We start from the raw sequence: 24193 nt of genomic DNA on the forward strand, positions 1-24193 counted from the left end.
TTAAGCTTATATTGCAATTTACTAATTTATGCATCTGTGATTTTAACCTTTATTTATTTTAAAGGCACTCAAAGAGAATTTTTTTTTTTCAAAGAGAATTCTGACGCTGTTTGGTTGAATGCAAAAAATTGAAATTGGGGATTAGGGGTAACTCTTGCCATTATAACAGCCTCAACTTCCTAATTCTACTCTGCTTATTTATGATTTTTTTTTCTTTTGGTTACAGAGTAGGGAGGCAATTTTGATGCAGACATTTAAGTAGAGAGATATGGTAAGATTTTTGTTTTTTTTTTTATTACATTTCCTTTGTGACCTCGGAACATTCCCCATTTCCTAGGAGATGATTGCAGAGGCAGGATTGCAAAGTTGGCAGAAAAACAAGTCAACCTGATAGTACCAGGTTACACTGAGTGATCTCACATTTGTTCAGATCACTTGAGTGTTTTAAATTACTGTTTAAGAGTGGTTAAACATATTTACAAATGCAACCCTAATTAAATGTTTGCAGAATCTCTGAAGCACCGTGGCAAACTCAAGAGTAAAGAATGTGGTTTGGAAACCATTGCATTGAGAGCATTTCCAGAGATTTCAGATCGCCAGCAACAGCAGCAGCATTTTGAGAGTAAAGTCACCAAAGTTGGTGAGTCAGGAGTGTGTGTGCCTCCTTAAGAGCCATAAACGCTCTAGAGGGGACGTGTCATCTCTTTTGGATTGTTGGAACAACTTTTCAGCCCCAAGTTTTGTTAAAGCGGAATTTCTCTAGTTGGTTCCATGCAAATGAGAGGATGCTAGAGACAGGAGCCTGGAAGCCCTTCCTGATTCTAGAGCTTTCTTTGGATCTCACTTTCTCCTCCATGGGGGCAGTGTGGTAGTCATCAGCCACATGGGGCTGCTTACATTTAAATCCTTATCCTCAACTAAACTTACATAAAATTAAAAACTCATTTCTGCAGCCTCACCAGCCACATTTCAAGTATATCATATTGGATAGGACACATTTGGACTTTCTTGCAATCACAGAAAGCTTTATGGGAAAATACTGCTCTAGAATGTGAGCAACTCATCAGTCTGATGGCCATTTTGAGGTTGGTCTTGAAAATAGCTTATAAATCTGCATAGGATCATCTTTCTAGTCAAAGCAAGCATCCCCTTCATTTTGCTGAAACCCATTTAAATGAAAGATGAAGGGGAAAACACCTGGCAACATCCTCTGATCCCTCTGACAGTCCTCTTTCCTAATGGCCATGACAGAGTTAGAGGGGGAGTACATTGAGGCTTAGATTCGGGAATTCCCACGAAAGACCATAAAGGGCAAACAGAGTGATTCAGAGAGAGAACTCTGGAGTCAGGCTACAGGTTCTGAATCCACACAACCGCTTACAGGCTATGCCATCTCGAAGAAGTTAGCCTCTCTGTGACTCAGTTTCTTCTTTTAGGATAATGCCAGTACATACCTCATTAGATTATTGTGAAATTAAATGAGATATTGCTCAGTGCCTTACTCCTAGTGAGCATTTGATAGGTGTTGGTTACTTTTATTACTATCACCACCTGCCCAAACTAGAAATTCCATTATGGAAGTCATTCTTTGAATAATAATAATATGTTTGAAACTTCAAACACATGAAACACAAGGAAACTGATTCTAAAAAATCGTCCAGAGAAGAGAGTAGTAGTCAAAATGTGACCTGTGTGAAGGGTGTCTGGATAGGGCTAGGAAACCAGCAAACGTCACAAATTCTCCATTCTAGAGTTTCCTTGATCCCTCCCTTTAAAAGCTAGAGGTAGTCTTCAACTAATACTTGAAAGAAGAGAGTTTTCTGAACTCTTGCCTAGTTGGGAAAGTCTGTAATTGTCATATAAATGACAACTTGGCTGAGCTTTAAATTCATGGGCCCCAGATTACTTGTTTTAAATCTGGATAAACTTGGTACCATGGTTTTCTGATATTCAGTATTTGAAAGCAATCTGGCCTAATTTTTAGTTTTTCGTTGCAGATGTGTTTTGAGTTCCCTCAGTGATAAACTTGGAGGCAAGGATTCAAATGCGAATTCATTTGACAGGTGAAGGAGGGAGGGTGGAGATGCAAGACAGACAAAGGGCATGTCTTAGAGTGGGTTAGCAAGACAGATACCACTGTATACACTGGGAGCTTAATTGTGCTGCATTAATTGTGGAAGTCAGTGAAAAACACATTTCCCAAAGTTACACTCTCAGAGAAGTGAGGAACCTGGGGTACTTAGTCACCAAATCCTGTCTCTTACTGCTTGAACACAGCTTTCAGAAGTGACTGATCCCCCAGACTTGAAGACCTCTGCAAGAGCAGAGAAGGGCAGGGTCAGAAAAAGACTGGAGGAAATCCCAGGGGTTGGCAGTTCAGTGGTCAGGCTGCCCATGCTGATGTACTAGGGATGAGAGCCCGTGTGCAGGCACACAAGGTCCACCACGGGGAGCAGCCTCGTTCTTCCATGGGGATGCTTGATGCTTGAATGACTGATTGATTGTAATTACACATTTTTTGTCCTGTGTCCTCTTTCACTTTCTTTGGATCTCACTTTCTCCTAGTTTCTCTGTCTCTTATTCTTCATCTCTCATCTCTCTCTTTCTCTGATGCTCAATCACTTTTTAAATTCTTTTTTTTTTACTAGATTAGCCTCTTTAGCATGCAAACTTAGTCCTGAAAAATTTTCTTTAATTTTATCTTTTCTTATTTCTTTGGCATTGGTTCATTTTTTTCTCTTATTTTCATGCAATATCTATATTCCTAAGTTCTAGCTGTATGTTTTGCCCAATAATCATATTATCTCTCATCATTTTTATCTTTATGCCTTTTATTCGCAGTGAAAACAAATTTTCTGGTTTGTCCTCCTCATTACTGCTTTTATTTTTGACATTGTTGGATCTGCTCTCTATTCTCTCTAAATTAGATTTTATTTTGCCATTGCAAACTTAACTTTCTTCCAATTCTTCCTCAAGGGTCCAGCTCAATTGTCATGTCAGTTTATTCCAGATTTCTCCACTGTTTCATAGATACTATAACTTTTCCAATTCTATCAAAAATATTGAAGAGTTTTCTATTTTTTTTCTTGCCCTTATAGTAAATCATCTTCACATTTTCCTCTTAGTCTTTAGGATACTGTCCATTTCTTTTTCTTTTTTAAAATGTTTTATTTATTTATTCATGAGAGAGAGAGAGAGAGAGAGAGACAGACAGAGACAGAGACAGAGAGACAGAGATGCAGAAACACAGGCAGAGGGAGAAGCAGGCTCCACGCAGGGAGCCTGACGTGGGACTGGATCCTGGTACTCCAGGATCACGCCCTAGGCCAAAGGCAGCACTAAACCGCTGAGCCCCCAGGACTGCCCAATGTCCATTTCTTTAATCTTCCATATTTTCTTTCATCTGTATGTACGTATAATTTTTACTGAATCTTAAAGAAGCCCACATCAACTCAGACTGACCATTTGCCAAACAAAAAAGCCTGTGGATTTTGTCCTGATTCTACTTGTTGTCTACTGCTGACTGAAATGTAAGTAGGAGGGCAGTTTGATGTTTATACCTCTCAGCTCAGGCTCCACTCCTCTCCATCAAGAGAAGCTTTGATGGGCCAAAGAGAGACTTTCCTCTACTCTTGGAACCCAGTTCTCTTGCCCTCTGAACCCATGGAGTAGAGGAAAATGTAGACTTGCAAGCATGTGCTAAAACCTAGACTATTTGTATTCCCTCCATTGTCCATATTCCTTTACTTGTAGGGGCTATGCTTTTCACAATGCAATTTGCATCACAAGTTCTATGTGCTTTCTTATATAATTAAAAAAAATATTTATTCTCTGTTTCGGTATTGAAATATGAGGAATGATTGGAATAACTGAGTCGTGTATAGCGATTTGAAACCCAAGTTCTACAGCTAGACTGCTCAGGTTCAAATTCTGATTTTCCATTTATTAGCTGCAAGACCCTGATAAAGTCACTTCACTTCCCTAGGCCTTTGTTTCCTTGACTTTGAAATGAGGGTAAGAATGGAGCATCTACTCTAATAGGTTGTTGTGGATATTAATTCCATTAACATATGTGAAATGCTTGGCAGAGTGCCTGCCACAAAGTTACTAATCGATAAATGTTAGCTCAAATTATTATGTCACAAACACCACCTGTGCAGTGAGAGAAATAGCCACCATTGTTTTTGGTTATGGGTGGGTAGGCAAGAGAGAGAAGGTCCTGGGGGAAAATGAAGAATTTTCAGATCTACTTTTGGCTGCTCTATCCAGTTCATGAGACCAATATGGTAGACACTAATGGTTTTTCTACTTCCAGTTCCATCAGTCTTTAATTAGTAGAAATCCATAATTAGTAGAATTAGAATTCTCACCACAGGTCATCTGCTGAGTTTTACTTTTGGTTTTGTAGTGAGTTTTCCTTTTATTATGTATTTCATGTGTATTTTAGTGGGATATTGGGAGAAATTGCATTAGGTGACTTGGCAGATACCACTTTAAATTGGTATGATGTAGAGAGTTTTTACCTGCTGATCTTGCAAATTACTCCTATCCTGCCTTGGTTCAAACAATAAAGGAGAGGCAGTAGCAGTCATGGAGTACAGCCTTTATCTATGTCATGGGAGGAAAGGAAGTCCATCCTGAGGCTTCTCAGTCTGGGAGTATGTGACATTGACCATCTGACCACATGGGTAGTGAGGTGCAGGTAGTAACACATGTTCAAAATGGGTACTGGTGTTATGCTGTGATTCCATTAGGAAAAGAGGGAGCTATTTCTGGCTGACTTGTGGAGTGTTTAAGGGAATGTCTGGCAAACAGGAAGTGCTATAAGGGTTTTTGAATCAAACAACTCTATGAAGTAGAGTAGTATTATTATACCTCTTATACAGATGAGAAAATTGAGGTTATATACTTTTCCCAAGGTCACCCATCTAGTAGAAGGTAGAGTCTGGGTCCAACCCCAAGCAACTTGGTTCTAGATTTCCCATTCTTGACAACTGGACAACTACCATACTTGACAATCATTTGGAATTCTTCCATGGGCTTCATTGAGACCACATTGCTCACCCCTAGATGGAAAACAAATCAGGAAAGTTGCTGTTGTTCCCATCAAACAAAGTTTACCAGAGAATGTTTTCAAGTCTTGATTATACCATTAATAGTGTCATCTTCTTCTTCTTCTTTTTTTTTAAAGAGTTTATTTATTTATTCATGAGAGACACACAGAGAGAGAAAGGCAGAGACACAGGCAGAGGGAGAAGCAGGCTCCATGCAGGGAGCCCGATGCAGGACTCCAGGATCATGCCCTGGGCCGAAGGCAGGTGCCCAACTGCTGAGCCCCCCAGGGATCCCAATAGTGTCATCCTCTAAACCCCAAACACCAACTCTTCATTTCTCCCCAGGTGCAACTGTTATTCCCTGGAACAGAATAAAAAGTAAACACGTATGCCATGAGCCTCTGTCAAGGTCCATGGATATGTGATATATATATATATATATGTGTGTGTATATATATATACACACACATATATATATCAGTTTATTTGTGGATGCCCTCCTTCTTTAGAATATTAATATTCTGAGGACCTTAAATCAATTTTTTTTTTACTTGGCAAAGTTTTTTTTGTGTGTGTGTGTGGAGTTAAACGAAGCCCTTAGCCACTCTCTTTCCCACTTATTAAGTGTAGCTACACCACCATTTGGTGCTTATGTAGGTAAAATGTCAGCACAGGTCTGAGAGGTCTATCTATGGAGACATCTGCTACCTGAAGCCCCATGAGTAATAGCCTGGCCATGGAGTGAGTGGGAGAAACATCTGCTCAGCACACAGAAACTGACTGCTGTGCACGCAGAACCAGGCCATTGGGAAAGAGGGAGCAGACCAGTGACAATGGGGCTGCAGGCGGCCAGAGGCAATATGCTAGCAGGCGGCTTCTCTCTTCCTCACTCCTTCCCTAATAGGAGTGGGATCCATGCTGTGATAGGTGAGATAGCACACAGGCAGATTGTCCACCAGATGGTACAATCTTCTATTTAAGAAATATTTGAAAGGGCAACAAAATACAGCAGAAACCATCCGACAGTCCACATGGCTAATGCAAAATTAGCCAAAATGATGGCGGCAGCAGTGGTGGGGGTGTTGTGGGGTGAGATGTAGGAAAGGCTAAGGGGAGACAAGCACCATGATGTCTGGTGAGCCAGATGTCGGTACAGTTGAGATGCTTCTCCAACATTGTACTGTGGTGCTTTGATGTGCTTCTGTGAACCCTGCTCTGTAGCCTGTGTTTGAGAATTGCCAAGGCCAAGGGTGATGGACACAACCATGATGATCCAACCTGGCTTATGTCTCATGAGCCAGGGAGGTCTCTTGTGTTCTCCCTCTGGGTAGAGTGGAACTCTGGTTGTCATTGTTGTTCTGTGGCTCTTTTCTCATTTCTCTATCACTGTTGAGTGTTTTTTCCTTACTAGTGTTCCATTACAGCGCTATTTGAACACATCTCTACGTATTACCATCAGCATCGTCATAGATATTGTTAGTCGAACTTTTGTTTTGTTCCTGGTACTGTGCTAAGCACCCTACCTAGTAGTAGCTAATACACATTCAGCGGTTACTATATATCAACACTGGTTTATATATATTGCCTTTTTTAATCCCCACAACAAACTAATGAGGCAAGTACTATTATTATCATTTTATACACACGGGGAAGAGAGGTTTGGAGTCCTTAAATACCTTGCCCAAGGCTACAAGATTATCAAGGAGATAACCTTAATGGGGAAAGAATGTGTCTGATCCAGAATCCACGCTTTTAAATGTTGTGCTCTACTATCTCTGAGATGTACATTTTCTATTTTCATCCTTAAGACCACCATATGAAGATGTTGTCATTCCTAATGCATAGTTGAGTTAACTACAGCTCAGAGAGTTAACAGCAATTCCTGGGGTCATGTGTCTAAGAGTCAAGTCTGTCTTATTCTCCAGCTGGTGACTGGCCTCCATGCTAGACAACCTCCTCTCTACCAGCTTCTGTAGCCCCCTTTCTTCCCTGCATCGGCTTCCTCAGCATTCATACTCGAAACCCGCACGATATACATTATGCAGTTGACCCTTGAATAATGCAGTGGGTAGGGGTGCCAATCCTCATGCAGTTGGAAATGTACCTATAACTTCTAAACTTCTAACCCCCCAAAAAACTTAACTACTACTAATCCACTGTGGCCCAGAAGCCTTGCTGATAACATAAACTGTCGATTAACATGTATTTTGTATGTTTATGTATTATATACTGTATTTCTACAATAAAGTAAGCCAGAGGAAAGAAAATGTTATCAAGAAAATACATTTCTATTACTGTACTGTGAAAAATCCACACATAAGTGGACCTGCACAGTTTAAACCCATTGTGTTTAAGGGTCAACTGTATTTACTTTTCAAGTCTTATCTCTTCCTCTTTCAGCATCTCCCTTTCTGTTCCTTTCTTCTCCATCCCCATTGCTACTGTCTAGTCCAGAAGAAGTTCCTTGGCCCTCACAGTGTTATTAGAATATTTGCCATCGATTGTCACAGGCCTTCCCTCGAAAGGTGTGCCATGACTTCTAGGCATGGGCCTCAGAGACACACGCTACCATCCTACATTCTAGAGGTAGGCAATGATAGAATGGCTTTCTCTATCAACGAGTCCCTAAAACTACAAAAGAAGAGATATCTGTGTGTACATACATTTGCCACAGTGTAAAAATGTAAAATTTGGGCATGTTTTCCATTCACGTATATAAATACATTTATATAAGAGGATGAAACTGTGAGCAGAGATAAATGCCCTGTGTTGTGGTGGCTCCATGGAGATTACTACTGTCTGTAGGGTCAAGCCAGTTTTCTGGGGAACTTTTCTCGATGACCATCATAGCAAAAGTATCAGGAATCTGGATGTCGAATTTTTGGAATGCAGTGAGGCTTCATTATTCAAAGAAGGTTCTTCCTGGGAGTTACAGCAGACAATGGAACAGAAATGGGGTTGACTAACCCATTGACCTTGTATCACAAGTGCAAAAAGAAATAAAAACTGAACAGACCCCTGTGTTTTCCATCCCCCCGAGGTCTCTGTCTGTTCTCAGGCCTGGGCCTCTTTCTGTTTTCCCCTCTGGAGGGTTCCAGTATCAAGCCTCTCTGTGTTAATTAACTCAGCATGTGGCACATAAAGGCCTGACAGCAGATAGCTAATGTTTTGGATATGCACACAGTTTAAGGATTAGCTCAATTCCAAAGGACAACTTAACGTTGTCACAGTACAGTTGACACTTGGTGATCCGAGGCAAATTTTGGGTTCTGGGCAATCTTCCTTCTGCCACCATCACACATGTAGGCCTCCACTCCTTACTCTTAGCTCCTAGACATTCAGACAAAGCAAGCCAATTTTAATATTTTAATTCAACCTAAATAAAATCTTGTAGTAATTGCCAATAAAAATCAATAATAAAAAAGCCTTACAATGCATTGGGTTATCTGTGTCAATGTTTGTCTCTCACACTATGGGAATTTCACAGAATATATTAAGAATACGTATAATAGATAAAATAAACCTATAATGTAGGTTCACATACAAGGTAATCCCAAAGCCAAATTCCTTAGAGAAGGTGTGTGATGAGAATCCAGTGTGGTCTGAAAGTCCTTTGGACCAATTTCCAGCATTTTTGAACATGGAGTAGCGTAAAATGTGCAGAGTGGCAGCCCACAGGCCACATCTGGCCTCTTGACATGCTTAATTTGGCTTGTGTAGTGTTCTTAAGAAGTCATAATTGAAAATGTGGGGAGCTTTTTTTTAATTTGTATTTTTGGGTTTTCTTGCTCTAGGTTTATGTTCCCTGATGGCAAAAATTCACAGAAGTAGAGCAACTGTCTCTGCGTTGGTTGGGGCACATGTGACATGGTGTCAACTTCAGCCCAAGTACACAATGTTTGAAGTGCTAGTTCCTAAGCCCCAAGTCTTACTTTCCTGTTGTCCTGCCAACCCTGTTTGTTAAATCTCCCACTTAGTTCCTAATCATTTCTTGCCTATTTTGCTCAAGGTAAGCTGTTGAAGTAGGACTCACTGGCTGGTGAGTCTAAGTTCATCTTAGCTTTTTACTTAGCTTTTTTTACTTAGCTTTTACAAAGTGGCATTCTCATTAATATTGACCAATTGCCCAGAATTCACCTAGTGAGCTCCTGGTTAAAAATCAAAATAAACAAGCAAATATAAAATATGTGGAAAGGGTGACAAATTTAGCCATTCAGCATGGCATTTAAAAATGGATATAGAAACGTTTTTAATGTACTCTTTCAAATGTCATGACAGCTGTCCAAATTTGTAATTTTAAAATATATTTTATGTTATCACATACATTTGCTATACACTCTATCAAATATATGACTAATATGTGAAAACAAATATGTTTGCCACCCGGCTGACTCATGCTCCTTGGGATGCAGGAGACTTCTTGAAGAATAAACAAAAAGCCCCTTGTGGCTGGGAAGAGGGACCCCAAAGCTAACAGTTTTTCTCTAGGGGATTTGTTCAGGGTTCAGCTTTTGTTTCTCCTTGGGATGGAAGGCATATATCATACGAGTTCTGCAGAGTCATTAGGCCCAAGAAAGGGAGACGTGTCTTATTTTCAGGACCTCGGGATAGTTCTTTCAATCATTCATTCATGCGTGCAGCCATTCCTTCATCTGTTCATTCACTCAGTGAGTGTTTGTAGAATACCTACTATGGGACCACTGTAATGTTTGATGCTGTAGGGGATAAATACGTGAACAAAAATTCTGTTTTTTTTTTTAATTTTGTTTTGTTTGTTTGTTTGAAGGAGCTGTATTTGTTTCCTTGGGCTGCCATAACAAAGTACCACAGATGGGTGGCTTAAACAACAGAAATTTGTTGTCTCACGGTCCTGGAGGCTAAAAATCTGATGGTGTCAGCAGGGTTGTTTCCTTTTGAGGGCTTTGAAGGAAGGCTCTGTTCCAGGCCTCTCTCCACGGCTTGTAGATGCCCATCTCCTTCCTGTGTCTTCGTGTCATCTCACCTCTGTGTGTGTCTGTGTCCAAATGATCTCTTCTTATAAGGGCACAAGTGATACTGGATTAGGGCCCATCCTACTGACTTCCTTTTACCCAAATTACATCTGTAAAGGCCCTATCTCCAAATGTGCTCACATTCTGAGGTAATGGGGATTAGGACTTCAACATGAAATTTTTGCGTGGGAGGAGGCGGCTGTTTCCGGAAGTTTGAGTGCTTCTATTCTCATTGGTTCCGCTACTTTTACTAGCAAAGGGGTTCTTTTACTGTTGTTAATGGCCACCTTCCTGATTACTAAACTGGGCTGGCCTAGATAATATTAAAAGGTAGTAAGGTGACAATAAACAGAACTTGATTCTACAAACACGAAATTTTAGTAACTGGACATAAAACTGAGGATATAGGTAAAAGGGGCTGGATTTCAAATGCACTGTGTGTAACCTGAAGGGCCAGTTTGTGGCCAGGAGTGGGAATAAAAGGTCTCCATGGTTTTTTCCTGAAGGATCAGATGCATGAAATATGGGTGAATAGAGAGCAGAGAGCTGGTCCAGATAAGTAAGCCAGAGAGGAAAGTTCTGGAGAGTTGAAATCTGAATAATGCAAAGGCTGTCACCTGACCCTATCAGTCTTCCTGAGTAAAAACAAAGGGAGAAAGAACCAAAAAGGGGAGAAAGATCCAGCACTAACATGGAGTTTGAAGGACATGTGTCATGAGACACAGCACTGTTAAAAGGACCTGGGTGACATCCTTGGACAAGTTCATGCTGGAGCCCAGAGAGAAAGCAATGTGGGGACCAGCCCTGCGACACAACTGTGAGATAGAAGATCATCTTCATTATACTCTTTCTCCTACCCTTTTCCCTCCTTGGTCTTTCTCTTCAGTGTCTTCCTTATTTCACTTTTCCAGCATCTAAGCTGGCACGGTGTAAAATGAGAGCTGAGAAAAACCTTAATCTCTCAACAGTGTGCACATTGTGTTATGAAACTCTCACAGGCAGAAGTGCTCCTGCTCCTTTGCAGGAATAAGTGATAGGCACCGAAGGTCATGGGTTTTGCTATGGGTGCCTTTCTAGCACACTCTAAATCACACCACTGATTCCATGATTTCACCTTCATTTAGGTTCAAGCCAATTCTGGACCCCTTCTTCCCAGCAGCATTTCTTGAACTTTCATGCTTAAGCTCATCACTTGGGGACCTTGTTAAAATGCAGATTGTGATGTAGAGGGTCCGAGGTGGGCCCAGGCTGGTTCACACTTCATGTAGAAAGGGCCTGTGGGATGACAGCCCATGGAGATACAGTGGAAGTGTCACTCTGTCCTTCGGGAGCTCTGGGCTCGGTGGGATTCCCAGGTTAAGAGGAGAAGATGCTTCTCTTGGCTACTGCCGTCACCTTAACTTTCACTAGCCCCTGTGTTCATTAGTAAGGGTTAGCGAGAGAAGAAAAATAACAATAGTGTTCTTAATTGGATCTCTGAAAGAGATACTGCATTTCTACTGATTAAGGCAATTAAAGGTGCAGACGCTGCTGCTCAAAAGCTGACATCTTCAGGTGTCTCATAACAAAAATTAATACCACTGCTAGCTGTGCCACCTAGTCATGCTGTAAAGTAAATTAATTACTGCAACCAAACTAATAATAACGGTGCAGGCAGACTTGTAGCAATCTTGTGGCTTACCATTGGAGACTGAGCAGGGACTTTTGCCTCTCTGCTACCCATGAGCGCAACCCAGCAATTGCTGACTGTAACATTTCTATTGTATGGTTTATGCTAAATATGCATATCTTAATTGCATTAGTCAAAATAATTAGCTAATATATTTTTGCATAATGACGAGGTAAGCAAATATCACCATAGCTCAGTGGTTCTTGCATGAGTAAATTTGGAAAATTAATAGACTCCCAATTTCCTAATTATCTGTCTTTTATTCCATGCTCAAACAAAGAAATGCTACTGCACACTCCTGGGCATCGTGTAATTTAGTTTGCACCTTGAAAATTTAAAGCACCTGTGTTTGTTTTCTCCCCCCTTTGCAGGAAAGTGATATAAAGAAAACTACAGCTCCTTCCTTTTATCACCCTTAAATTGAAATGTAAAGGAAACAATGGATCAATACATTTTAATTTTTATATGGCAGTGGGGCCTCGAGTTACGAGGCCTTTTTAATACATTGCAAAGTTATTATAAAGTTGAAACAATTGTCAAAATTATTTCCAAAGTGGCAGTGCAGAGCAGGTGCCTGAGCTCCGGGTGCATGGTGGCATTTCTTCATACTGTCCTTCCCCTGGCTACCAACCAGGGGAAGGTAGCCAACCTTCCTACCAACCTACCTACCAACCTTCCCATTTGTATCTCTGATGACTTTCCAGTTCAACTTAGCTCTTTCTCATGTATTTACACCTACATGGCAATGGTACCTTTCTTGCTACTGGACATAACAGTCTCCATGGGGGACAGTGTGGTTGGAGTAGAAAGCTCACTGTTTTGATTAAAATGCTCAGTGGCTGACGTGGGCGCTTGATGGGATGAGCTTGATGGGATGAGTGTTATTCTATATGTTGGCAAATTGAACACCAATAAAAAATAAATTTATAAAAGAAATAAATTAAAAAAATAAAATGCGTAGTGGACCACAGCATTAGATGGATTCCTTTGGGTTCCATCTAATTTCTTTGGGCTTATGATTATAAACAAGAGTAGTCTGCTGAGTTACCCTACAGAGCATCCTAATTTAGCAGAACCTGGCCATTTCTGCCAAAGGGGACAGCTCTTCCTCACTGTTTATGAGAGAGTATAGCCTTAGTATGCTAATCTAATGCATAAGGAAAACAGAAATCTGTCCAAGAGGACATTTGGGCAATACGCTAATATCCTCTAAAGAGCTTAAAAGCACTCTTGCCTATGTCTTCCGGTGGTAAGTTTCAATCCACCACTTAAAAGGAAAAATGTTCGAGAGCCTGAAGCCCACCACATCTGGACAAAAACCTCACGCCAAGCTCTAAGCCACCAGTCTCATGATAGGCAAGTCCCGTAGGGGAGAAAGCTGCTGGGTAAGGATCTCCTTTAAGTTTCAGTTGAGTCTAGATTTCTGATGGGTTAAGGGAAAGCAATCTGCCACCTAATAAGTGAGGAGATCTTCACTGATGTCACTTTGCTGCTCAACAAGCTCTGATTGGATCAATTCCCCTGACGGGTGCAGAGCTTATCAGAATTCTAGCCTTGAGACGGCACCTCTTGGACTGCCTGTCAGCAAACCTTGTGCAGGAATCGAGAGTAGGTAGTGGGCTGTAGGTTGTAACATCCTCAGGTATTGTACTCCCTTCCATGTTCACATGCAAATCGCCAGGAATTATAAAGGAAGTGTATGTAAAATGTGTTTTAATTTGTACATGTGAATGTAACATAACAGGCTTTAATTAAGATGAGGAAAGAGATGAAGGCATGCTAAAAGGTATTGAGGAGGCCATGAAAACATAACATCCAATTTTATAGAACAAGAGCTGGTACAAGAGGAACAAACTCAAAAGCCAAGCTCGCAGCACACATCTTGGCCACTTAGGAAAGGCTGTTCACTGTCCCCCATGCACCACATTACCATAAGGACAGTTGAACACAGAGGGCAAAAGGAGAGAGAGCTAGGATTGAAGGCCTAGAAGAAACACTAATGAAGAGAAACAAGGGCCACAGATGAATATTCTGAGAAAAAAAAAAAAGTTCTCATGCTAGAAAATGTAGTGAGAAGTTAGACTAGAGGATGGAGGAACTTCACCAAAGCTGGATGTAGCCAGTGCGCAGATGGAAACAAAATGGGAAAGAGAGGATGAGAACTTGAGGGATGAAGGGAGGCCCAATCCTCAGTCTACATGGTTCAGCTTCTCGTTGCCTCTGGTCCCAGGAGGGGCCATGCTTGCATCTGAGTTATGGAGAGCGTTTGATCCAGGCTAGAAGTCAAGGACGAAAGAAATGGAACATATTTCCCAGCCTTTCCTTAACTCTCCAGAGTCCCCAGGGGAGACACCTTCTTGCATTCTAATCAGGCGTTTCTAGGAGCCCCTCAAGGAATAAGGAAACTTCCCTTATGTGATGGCAGGGCTCAGAGCAGAAGGTGGGGGCCCAGCAGATCAGGCTACAGAGGGAACAGGGGCCAGGTCACACTCTTTCAATATGATCTGAGGGGTTTGAACTGAATCCTGGGGATCACTGACAGCCAGTAAAGGGCTGAAAAACAGTATGAACCATAAGATCAGCAAATCTTGGCATAAGCCATCAGTTACTGGGTAGCTAGCCTTCATGTGGAGGGTACAAGGATGTGGAAAGCATATTCTTTTTCAAAGATCTAATATCTTCGAGTTATATAAATAACTAAATGATTTTTTAAAAAATCCCCAATACTAGATTAATAATAGAGAAGACATGTCTCAGGAAAAGTAGGATATAATTAACATGCAGATCCCGGCTACTCAAAGTAGAGTCCATAGACAAACAGCATGGAACTTGTTAGAAAGCAGAAACTCAGGCCCCACCTCATACTTACTTGACTCAGAATTTGAAAAATAACAAGATTTCCAGGTGATTCCCAAAGTAGTGGCCAGAAAGACTTGCAAAAATATTAGGTGCAAAGCCTTCAGTGGAGAACAAAGATTTTATGAAGGAAGAGTAACATTTTGTTCATAGGGATTGGTTTCATTGGAGTCTGGGACTTACAGCATAAAGGCATAGGACAGGTCCCCTACAAAAATATAGAGCCGATACAATATAATAACTGTTAGGTTCTCCAGGCACTCACCCTGGAAAAACTTAGAATCTTGGGAAAGGTGGAGGAGGACCCTGCATTTCCTGAGAAAGGGGACTTGTATTAAAATTTGGACAGGCTTGTTTCTTGCACACCTGGGTTGGAGAAATAGTTCCTACTTGCTGCATGACTCAGCTGAATGGAGTAAGCTTTTGAAAGGCAGAATAAGGGAAATGGAGGCACCTCGTCCATGTTGCATACTTAAGTGATTTTCCAAAAATACAAGTCAACTAGAAGCTTTCTAGATTAACCAGATCTAGAATCTTAATTAAAATCTCTCAATGTCTACCAAACCATGAAACAAACCAAACGTCCTAGTAGACCTTTCCTGGCCTTATATGGACAGACTGTTGCCAACCTTTCTATTCTCCTGTATCTCAGTCCTCACCCCTGACCCACCTATCACAGCAAGACCACATGGAAACGTTATGTTGGGTTCTCACCCTCTGCTCACCTTTTTCTTCTTCACCCAGTGACTGATCACACAGTTCCTCCTACTTATAACAGTGCTTGTCACCTCATTTTGTATGTATTTGGTAAATCCTACTCAGACTTTGAACCGTAGCTCACACTTTACATCTCCTTTAGGGCAAAATTAGGCACAGTGTTCTCAATTGTCCCATGGTGCTCATACATTGCTCCATTCTATAATAGTTATTGTGTGTGCTTCATGCTAGACTCTCAGTTCCTTGGTGCAGATAACATATCTTATTCTTGTATTTCCACTCCTATCATTGCATGCAGACATAATAGATGCTTAATAAATACAAATTTAATGAAAACAATGAATAAGTGAACGTATGAATAAATTAATAATGAATGAATGCAGTCAGATTACAGAGGGCCTTGAGTGCCGGGCTGGGGAAATTGGAATTCATTCTGCAGCTGTTGGAAGGAAAATGTGGTGGTAGGGTGTGGGTAAGATGCACTGATTCAACTCACATGTTAAAAAGCAAAATTAGAAAAAAAAAAAAAAGTAAAAGAAAACACATGCATAGAGAGGAAAAAAGGAAATTCAGTGAGAAAAACAGCAATGAAAATCTGCAAACTCATTTTGTAATAAAAATGTCTCATCTCCGCATCTGGAGAATCAGGCACTTACAGATGACAGGAAGGTGACATACTCTCTCTTTTGTACACCCCTTGGCAGGATCTCCAAAAATCTCAGTCACTGGCAGAAAATTCATGAAGTCAGAGCACCTTACACTCCAGATTACCCACTCTTGTGTGCCCTGATGATTTACGGGTGTGATTTCAGACTGCTGTGCATTTCCTCGGTAATTTCCCAGATGATTCTCACTCAGGTTATCAGACACAGGGAGTGCAGAGATCTCCGGGGGGGGGGGGGGGGGCAGAAAATGTACACATTGTGTAGACTTCAAGTTGCCCTGGTTCTACTTTGAGCCAGTCTTCAAAGTATTTATTACAAGACAATTATTAGAGTAAGGAATAAAGTTAGGGTCTTTCATGATCAAATCCAAACTTTGAGAAGCATGCTGTGAATTTGGCAAAGGAGTTCTATGTGGGGGAATCTTGGAGAGTTCTCACGGCAGCATTCCTCATACAGGGCCTCGGTTCCCGCTACAGCTTAGCCTGGATGTGGGACTCTGAATTCAGGTCCCAATTTTTTTTCAGATTGTTATACTGGGCTGTTAAACAGCTGCTGTGTTTAACCACAGATGTGGGTGCATTTTATGGATGCGATTCCTGTGTGTATGTGCGTGTGTGCCAATAAACAAATATGTATACATTTAAAACCAATATTGACACAGTGTTAAGACTGAAATCTTTGCAGTCAAATCAGGAAATTCCAAAGCTACACGTCCTCTAACAGTATCCTTTTAGTCCTTCACACATCCTGCGTGTTGTACCACAGCCACTTAACTCCAAAAATATGTGGGGATAGATGACCCCAGGTCTACACAGGCCAAGGTACGGTAATTTTATGAATTATCTGCTTGTGAGGTATTTTAATTTTACATCTTAGCTTCATGAAACACATTGAACTTCGATTTAGAAAGCTAGAAATGAAGGACTCAGGAAAGATGTTTTCTTTTATAAGTCAAAAAAGAGACATGCCTAGTTTTATTCTCTGGTTAATAATCTTTATCCAAATGGAAACTAAAACAGCAGAGGGAATGTTCTTCATCTTAGGTTCAACACTCATTGTTTCAACCTTCTACACTCAAAAATAGGAAACCATTTTTCTTCAAAATTGGCTTTCATTCCCTTCCTTAATGAGGACTACAATCTTGCCAAATTTGAAGTTCACAGCTTCAGTCATTTTTGAATTGCAGAAGCACAGATAAAACATTTTGATATTTTTTTATGATGGAAAATATGCAATTTTCCCTGTCTAGGTGTATGGTAATATTCTCAGATATATCACATCTAAGTTTAGATTCGAATGAGTTCTCTGGTGTCTAAAGTGCCGGGTAACTAACATAAAGTGGCTTTTGTTTTATTACTGTGTGTTGGCTAACCTTCCATTTGGTTCCCTTTTATGGCCATTATCTGGTTGGAGTGGCTTGTCAACAGACATTGATGGGCCCAGAGACATGGTCTAGGAGTTGGGTAACTGACTCTCAAGTTGGTGCCCCCCTCATTCTCACTTCTTAATCTTACTGCTTGTTATGTTTCTGCCTTCTTTTTTCCTGCTTCCAAAATCTTCTGAGAGTTGCCAGATAATAAGAGACAAATTGTGCAAATTGAATGTCAGGAAGTGGTGCATTAGTAAGTGAGCTTTTTCCCATCAATGGTACAGCCGATTCCTTCTCTCTAAGCCAAATACTTCTCCAAATTGGATTAGGCTTGATGAATTTCTTTTTTTTTTTTTAAGTTAAAGTATGACAGCTGCTTATTTTCATTTCTGTTCATCTGGTGAAACCAGAAGGGCCCCAAAGAAGTCATTAATGTCCACTGTGTGAGGGCTCTAGGAAATGCGTTGAGGGTAGAATGCATGAACAGTATTGTTCACCATATGTAGACTAGAAACATCCTTATGTTCAGGGTCCATGGGTAAGAGAGGGAGTGTGTTATAATTAACTGTATAGTACATATGGTGGACTAGAAAGTTTACTCCTTGGAGACTAGTTTAGTTATAAAATCAAACAAACAATGAAAACAGAGTCAATTAACAATGGCTCTATCAAATGTTGTGGACTGCATAGCGATTATGTGAAAGACCTTGGGGTAGGAAAGCACAGGCATATTCTGACCCTGGGCCCCCACTCTTCTAGACAAGGTGAAACAGGTTGTATCAGATGAAGTTAACAGACCTAGTTCATAAGAGGGTGGCACTGAGAGAGAGGGAGAGAGATGAGCTTTATCTGCTACTAATCCCCCTTACATGGCTCCGCCAAGGACTACTAGAAAGTCTGTAAGTGAGTCCTTCCCTCAGAGACTGTGGTCATATGAGGGCCATTTGTCAATATTGTACTCTGTCCAACTGTGAGATCACCACAAACTGGGTTAGGACTCCGTAACCTGCTGCCCTGTGGCTCCATTTCCAGGGACTAAGTAGTTGTAAGTCTTGCTGACTGAATCTTTGATGGAAAAAGATAGGTCTGATTGGTAGCTTATGCTACGCAGGACAGTGAATATTTTAAGATTGATCAATCTGAACTTCCTCAAATCTAGACAAGCCTCTATACTTCTAAATCATGTTTTTTTTGCCAAGACAAAAGGCAGGGGGTGCCAGACACTGCAACTGCAACAGGGAATTTGGTTTCGTAGAGCAGTTGAGCAAGATGGCCTTTGATCATGCTCTTTTGCATCTGATGCCTTCCAGACATTTCTTGAGAAAATGTTGACAACTTTGAGGACTCCATATATGTTAATAGTTGTATTTACAAAATGCAGACTTCTCTTTTACTCTGATTGTGCTCATAGTCACATCTGATTACATCATTAGCTTGCTCAGAAGTTTTCAGTGGCTCCTGTGGCCCTTAGGATACAATCAAAACTCTTAACAAACTAATATGACCCTTCTTTCTCTAACAATTGTTTTTTAATCATATCTCTATTACACCTAACTTGAACTCAAGATACTAAGACTTACTGATGTTTTTAGTTCCTAAAGATTCTTGAAGGCCTTCCTTGACTTTTCCCATCATCCTTCACCTTCCCACTCCCATCTTTTGAATTTGGTTAGATGTCCCTGGCATGTCATTGTACAGACTTGAGTAGTTTTTTGCACTTCTATTATAAGATTTACTATATTTCTTATATTTGCTTAGTTGTCTGCCTCCCCAGCTAGACAAAAATAATCTCTATGAGATTAGAAATTGCTGTGTATACATTCTTCCCTTTTGGAATCCTTTACCCAACACAATGTTTAGCACATAGTAGGCAATCAATGGACATTTGTTAAGTGTTTGAATCAATCATTTCTATTTTAGATACAAAGATTAAATGAGCATTTCTGTGTATTAGCCTAGTGCTTTCTTCTTTTTTAAAAAATATTTTAACTCTAATTTATCTCCTTGCTAATCTATCTTAACTTTGTTCTGCTTTGAACTCCCTTATTTCTAAAGGTTGCAAAAAGCCTTGAGTCCAAATCATTAAAGCTATCACCTAAAAAAGGCATGAAATAAAAGTTTCTTGGTGCCCAAAGGACATTGTCTTGGGTCCCAAGATCTAGGGCTGCTTTGCAAGTAAATCCCGGTTCTAACAAAACTATTGGAGCACTTGAGTCTTTTAAACTGGTACTAGGATGTGCCTGCTTTAACTAAAATTCTATTGTATAATGAACATGGTTAAGTTCTGGTGCATAATGATATGTGCCTCTGACAGATTGGTAGGCAGGAGCACACACTCTGAGACACTCTATCTTGATCAATGTATGATGAAGTAGAGAAATTCAATAGGAAGGGCATAGACTCTTGAGGCTTATCCCAAACTAGCCCTTTCAAAAGGCGTAGGCAGCTACTGTGCCTTCAGAAGGTTTTACTGTTACCCAACCATAATACCTAAAATGCTTACCACTAGAGTCCTCTTAGATTTTCATTATTGCATTGAATAAGTGCCTTTTTACAGTAGAAACAGATTAGCCCAATAAATCCATTCTTGTGAATTGGTTTAGTCTAGGTCAAGTAGGCTACCTCTTAGAGGAGAGAGTATAGGACTTTGAAGAAATAAAATTGCAACAATAAATATCTGTCACCAAAAAGGAGAGATGGTAGGAACCCAAGAAAATGTTAAGCTTGTAAGGATATTATTTGGATGGAGGCCAGAAGCTGGGGGATGGGGTGGCAAGAGGGACATGATCTGGGCAACCACCAGGTGCTGTGTATTTGTGTGTGTGTGTGTATGTGTGTGTGTGTGTGTGTTTAAATCCTGGGGTCCCAAAAACAATCCTGCCTCCAAAAAGCTTTACCTCTTAGATTTTGTTCAGGTCCAGGTCCATCTTGTCTATGCTTCTCTAAGACAAGATGTGGGAGGGGCAAGACATAACTGTGATTCAGTTTCTCTAGCTGCCCGCTTGCTATTGAGTAAAGATCAGATGGTTATAAACTCTCAGGATAGATTGTGAGCATCATCTGGTTAACCTCGCGTTCTTTGACATGTCTGCCAAAAGATCTCACACAAATATCAGAGATTTCTCTGTGTCTGTGGAGCACATGTTTACTTGTTACCACTAAATTGAAACTAGTAATGTCCTTCTGATTGCTTGCTTTTAAAACAGAGAAAAAAACTGAATTTCTGGGCCACATTTGTCAAGTTTCCCCTTCTTCCTCTCTCTGTCCCAGTAGCTGCAGTATTTTTCCTATGATAGATGTATGAAGCATGCACAATTTCCAGGTGAAGAAAATCCAGGGGAAAAATTGGACAGAAGACTGGCTAATGACCAGAGTGGATTTAACCCATATTTGAAGTCTCACTTTCAGTAACTGGCGAGGGTGATACTTCTGGAGCGTATGAACCAGCTGGTATTAGCAAAAGTGTGAAGATCTGCTGATGGAGGAGGGGGCAGGGAAGGTTTGTGGGTGTGTTTCAAAGTCTGTTGGATGCAACTGGTTTAATTTCCTTTGTTCATCTGCTTCAGTGTTTGCAGTGATTTGAGAGGGTCGTTTTCTCCCCCCTCCAACACATTTGGTGAAGTCTGCTGATACTGTGTCACTCATTAGGCTGTCAGCAGTAGTAAATGTTGTACATTCCATTTACATCAGGAAATTTTCTCTTAAAGAACAATACAAATTAGAGTCTGGTTTCAACCAGGGTTCATGCTATGAGAAAAGGAGAAGTAGGGACAAAGAGAGTCAAAGAGCAGAGGAAAAAAAAAGAAACCTGGAAAAAGAGACAGAGAGACCTGAGAAAGAGTCAGCGAGAGATAGAGGAAGAAAGAAAGAGAGAGAGAGAGAAAGGGGGGCAGAGAGAGAAATAGAGATACCCAGAGAAGACAGACACACTAAGAGACAGACAGCCAGAGCCAGACATAAAGATGGATGGAAGAGCATATTATATACATGATAGAGAGAATCAGAGAGACAAGGGGGAGTAGGGAGGGAGAGATAGGAAGGGCAAATAGAGTCAGAGGGACTAGAGAAGAAGAGAAAAAGAAGAGAAGCAAATAAGGAGGAGGAGAGAAAGGAAAAGAATATTCCATGAAGATCCAGTCTTACACCCTGAGCCCGCCATGATGTTTTGATGTTAGGAATGACCTATATGTGCACAAGATTTTCCTACCAAACCAAATCTAGGAAGAAGTGAGGAGAAAGGGACTACAACCAACTCAAAAAGTCCTCAGTGCAATTGTATTCATCAAGGCAAGAAGGTGAGGGAGAAAAGTGATTAAAAAAAAAAAAAAAACACTTCACCAAACTCTCTGAAAAAGTTGATAAGCAAGTCGATCTTGTTTTATGCAACAATTTCTCTACTGAACAATTGTCAGGAGAGTGAATTTCACATTTTATATTCAGATTTCCCACAGTTGCATCAGTGGGAAAATTTTCCTCTGGAAGAAATTCAAGACCTCTTTTTAAGAACTCATCTGTGTTGTGTCTGGCTCATGTAGGCACTGTTTGGACACTGTGAGGTACCCAAGTTGTGGGTATGTTCGAGTGGAGGCAGTTTTGGTTAGAGGGGAGTGAAATCCATTCAAGGGAACCAAGTAATGAGAGTCATCCTAGTTCTAATCTGCTGCTGGTATCAGATAGAGAGAGCTACCCTTGTTGAGCTCTTGCTATGGGTCAGGAACAATGGCAAGCCCTTTACATGTATTGTCTCATTAGAGCCCTCTGAAGTAACTGTATTTGACAGATGAGGAATAGAGATGCAGAGAAGTGAAGTGATTCACCAAAATCACCCAGAGTTCTCTGGAGTCTGATGTCAAGCAGCAAGGTTGCACTTCATCTGATATTGTGCTTCATCTGATACAGATAATAATAGCTCTGAAAAGATGTATATATATCTCATGGAGAACAAACTGATCATTTTCTCTCCAAGGCAGTTAGTTCTAAAGAAAGGAGTCAATATCTGTCAGCTTCTCCTTATTGTTCCCAGGGCTTAGAGTAGTGTCGTAGCTATTAAAAAGATATCATCATACATCCACCCTGATATCATATAAAAGAATCCAAATATCTTGGAAGACTGGTCAGTCTATATGTTTTATCCAAACGGGCTTAAGGTAATGAGTTACTTCGTATCTGAGCTGGCCAATGAGCCTGGCAGGAGAGAAGCCCTTGGCTAAAATGACTGAGGAATCGGATTTCAATGTTCAAAGCTGGAACTTGACAGCATTTCCCAAAGTGTGCCCTGTTGAACACTTGTTCAGGAGATTTTGTCAACAAAATATTATGTAAAGAAAAGTTTCCAGGATCAGAGAGGTTTGATAAGTACTGGGTCAATCACATTTTGGTAGGTCTCTTTAATGAAGAATTTCTTGTTAGGGACACCTGGGTGGCTCAGTGGTTGAGCATCTGCCTTTGGCTTAGGTCGTGATCCCCTTGGGACATGATTCCGGGGTCCCAAGATCGAGTCCCACAGTGGGCTCCCTGTATGGAGCCTGCTTCTCCCTCTGCCTATATCTCTGCCTCTCTCTCTGTGTGTCTCTCATGAATAAATAAATAAAATCTTTAAACAAATTTCTTGTTAGAGACCATGTATATCTACATTTATGTCATTCCAATAGGATTGTTCTTGCCCTTTCATCCCATCTACCCAAAGCCATGCATTATACAACTTTCATTTTTTAAAAATATTATTTATTTCTTTATTCATGAGAGATGAGAGAGAGAGAGGCAGAGAGAGAAGCAGGCTGCATGCAGGGAGCCTGATGTAGGACTCAATCCCGGAACTCCAGGATCCCGCCCTGGGCCAAAGGCAGGTGCTCAACCGCTGAGTCACCCAGGTGTCCTGAACTTTTCTTAGAAGGTTTATTTTGTACTCATCACACACTGCCTGGTTTGTTGTTTAATATTGATGAATCCATGTTTTACTTGCCCCCCCCCCACCTAGATTTTGAGTTCTTTGCTACTGGGGACTTAAACTTGCTTGTTTAAATCTAGAACGGTGTGATGTAGGTAACAGATACTCAGTAAATATTTATTCGTTGACACATCCACATGTGAAATAGTGATGGGTCTTAGTTTGGTTTCCCCCCAAGTAGCTCCTGAGACAACAATGCAGGTACAAGTTTTTTCTTAGGGAGGTGATCCCCGGAAGCCCAGACAGAGTGGTCGATTGAGACAGGGTGAGGAAAGGCAATAAAAGTTACATTATGATGGGATCACAGCTGTGGCCCACTGAGGCCTAAGACTGCTGGGGACTCTGGCAGACTGTAGTGCACACATCAGGGTTGTATCACTGTGGTGAGATGAATCTGGATTAACTTCTACCAATTTGATGGAGGATTGGTCCTGGGGTGTTAACTTCCGGCCTGTAAGACAGAATGGATGGAAAACCTTTTAGGCAGAGAGGCTCAGGAGGCTATCAGAATGCACCAGGCCACACTCTGGGAACGTTGGCAGAGTGTTAGTGACGACCTGTCACATTATCTAAGAACAGCATTATTTAACTGGCCTCCCCCATTCCCAGCAGTTGAATGATATGTACTCATTCGGCCTTGTACCAATAAATGAACAGGGTTCTTTTGTTTTGTTTTGTTGTTGTTTTGTACCAGGCTAACAATTGACTTAGGCTTTTCCGGCTTTTAGGAACCCTTTACTGCATTTCTCCCTACTACCTCAGTGGAAAATTGTCCTATCAGCAATATTATAATGTGATTTCTTTATCAAAAGATCCTTAAGAATTATTTCAGAAAGAACTGATTCTTCAGTAAGTATCTTTTTTCGTGTAGGTCATTTATATTTCATTATTGTCATGTTATGGTCTCTCTGCCTATGAAAAGGCC

At 40.8% G+C, this 24193-nt stretch overlaps 1 long non-coding RNA gene across 1 annotated transcript in view; it reads left to right on the forward strand.

Annotated features, from left to right (window-relative positions):
* The window catches only part of LOC129514656 (uncharacterized), a 42933-nt gene that overhangs the window by 12670 nt on the left and 6070 nt on the right, over nt 1-24193 (forward strand). Inside the window, exons 3-4 of the long non-coding RNA XR_008665473.1 lie at nt 227-271; nt 509-640. This is a non-coding gene — a long non-coding RNA (uncharacterized LOC129514656). The remainder of the gene's footprint in view (nt 1-226; nt 272-508; nt 641-24193) is intronic.

This window comes from Nyctereutes procyonoides, unplaced genomic scaffold, assembly GCF_905146905.1.
Source record: "Nyctereutes procyonoides isolate TBG_1078 unplaced genomic scaffold, NYPRO_anot_genome, whole genome shotgun sequence".
Taxonomy (NCBI): Eukaryota; Metazoa; Chordata; class Mammalia; order Carnivora; family Canidae; genus Nyctereutes; species Nyctereutes procyonoides.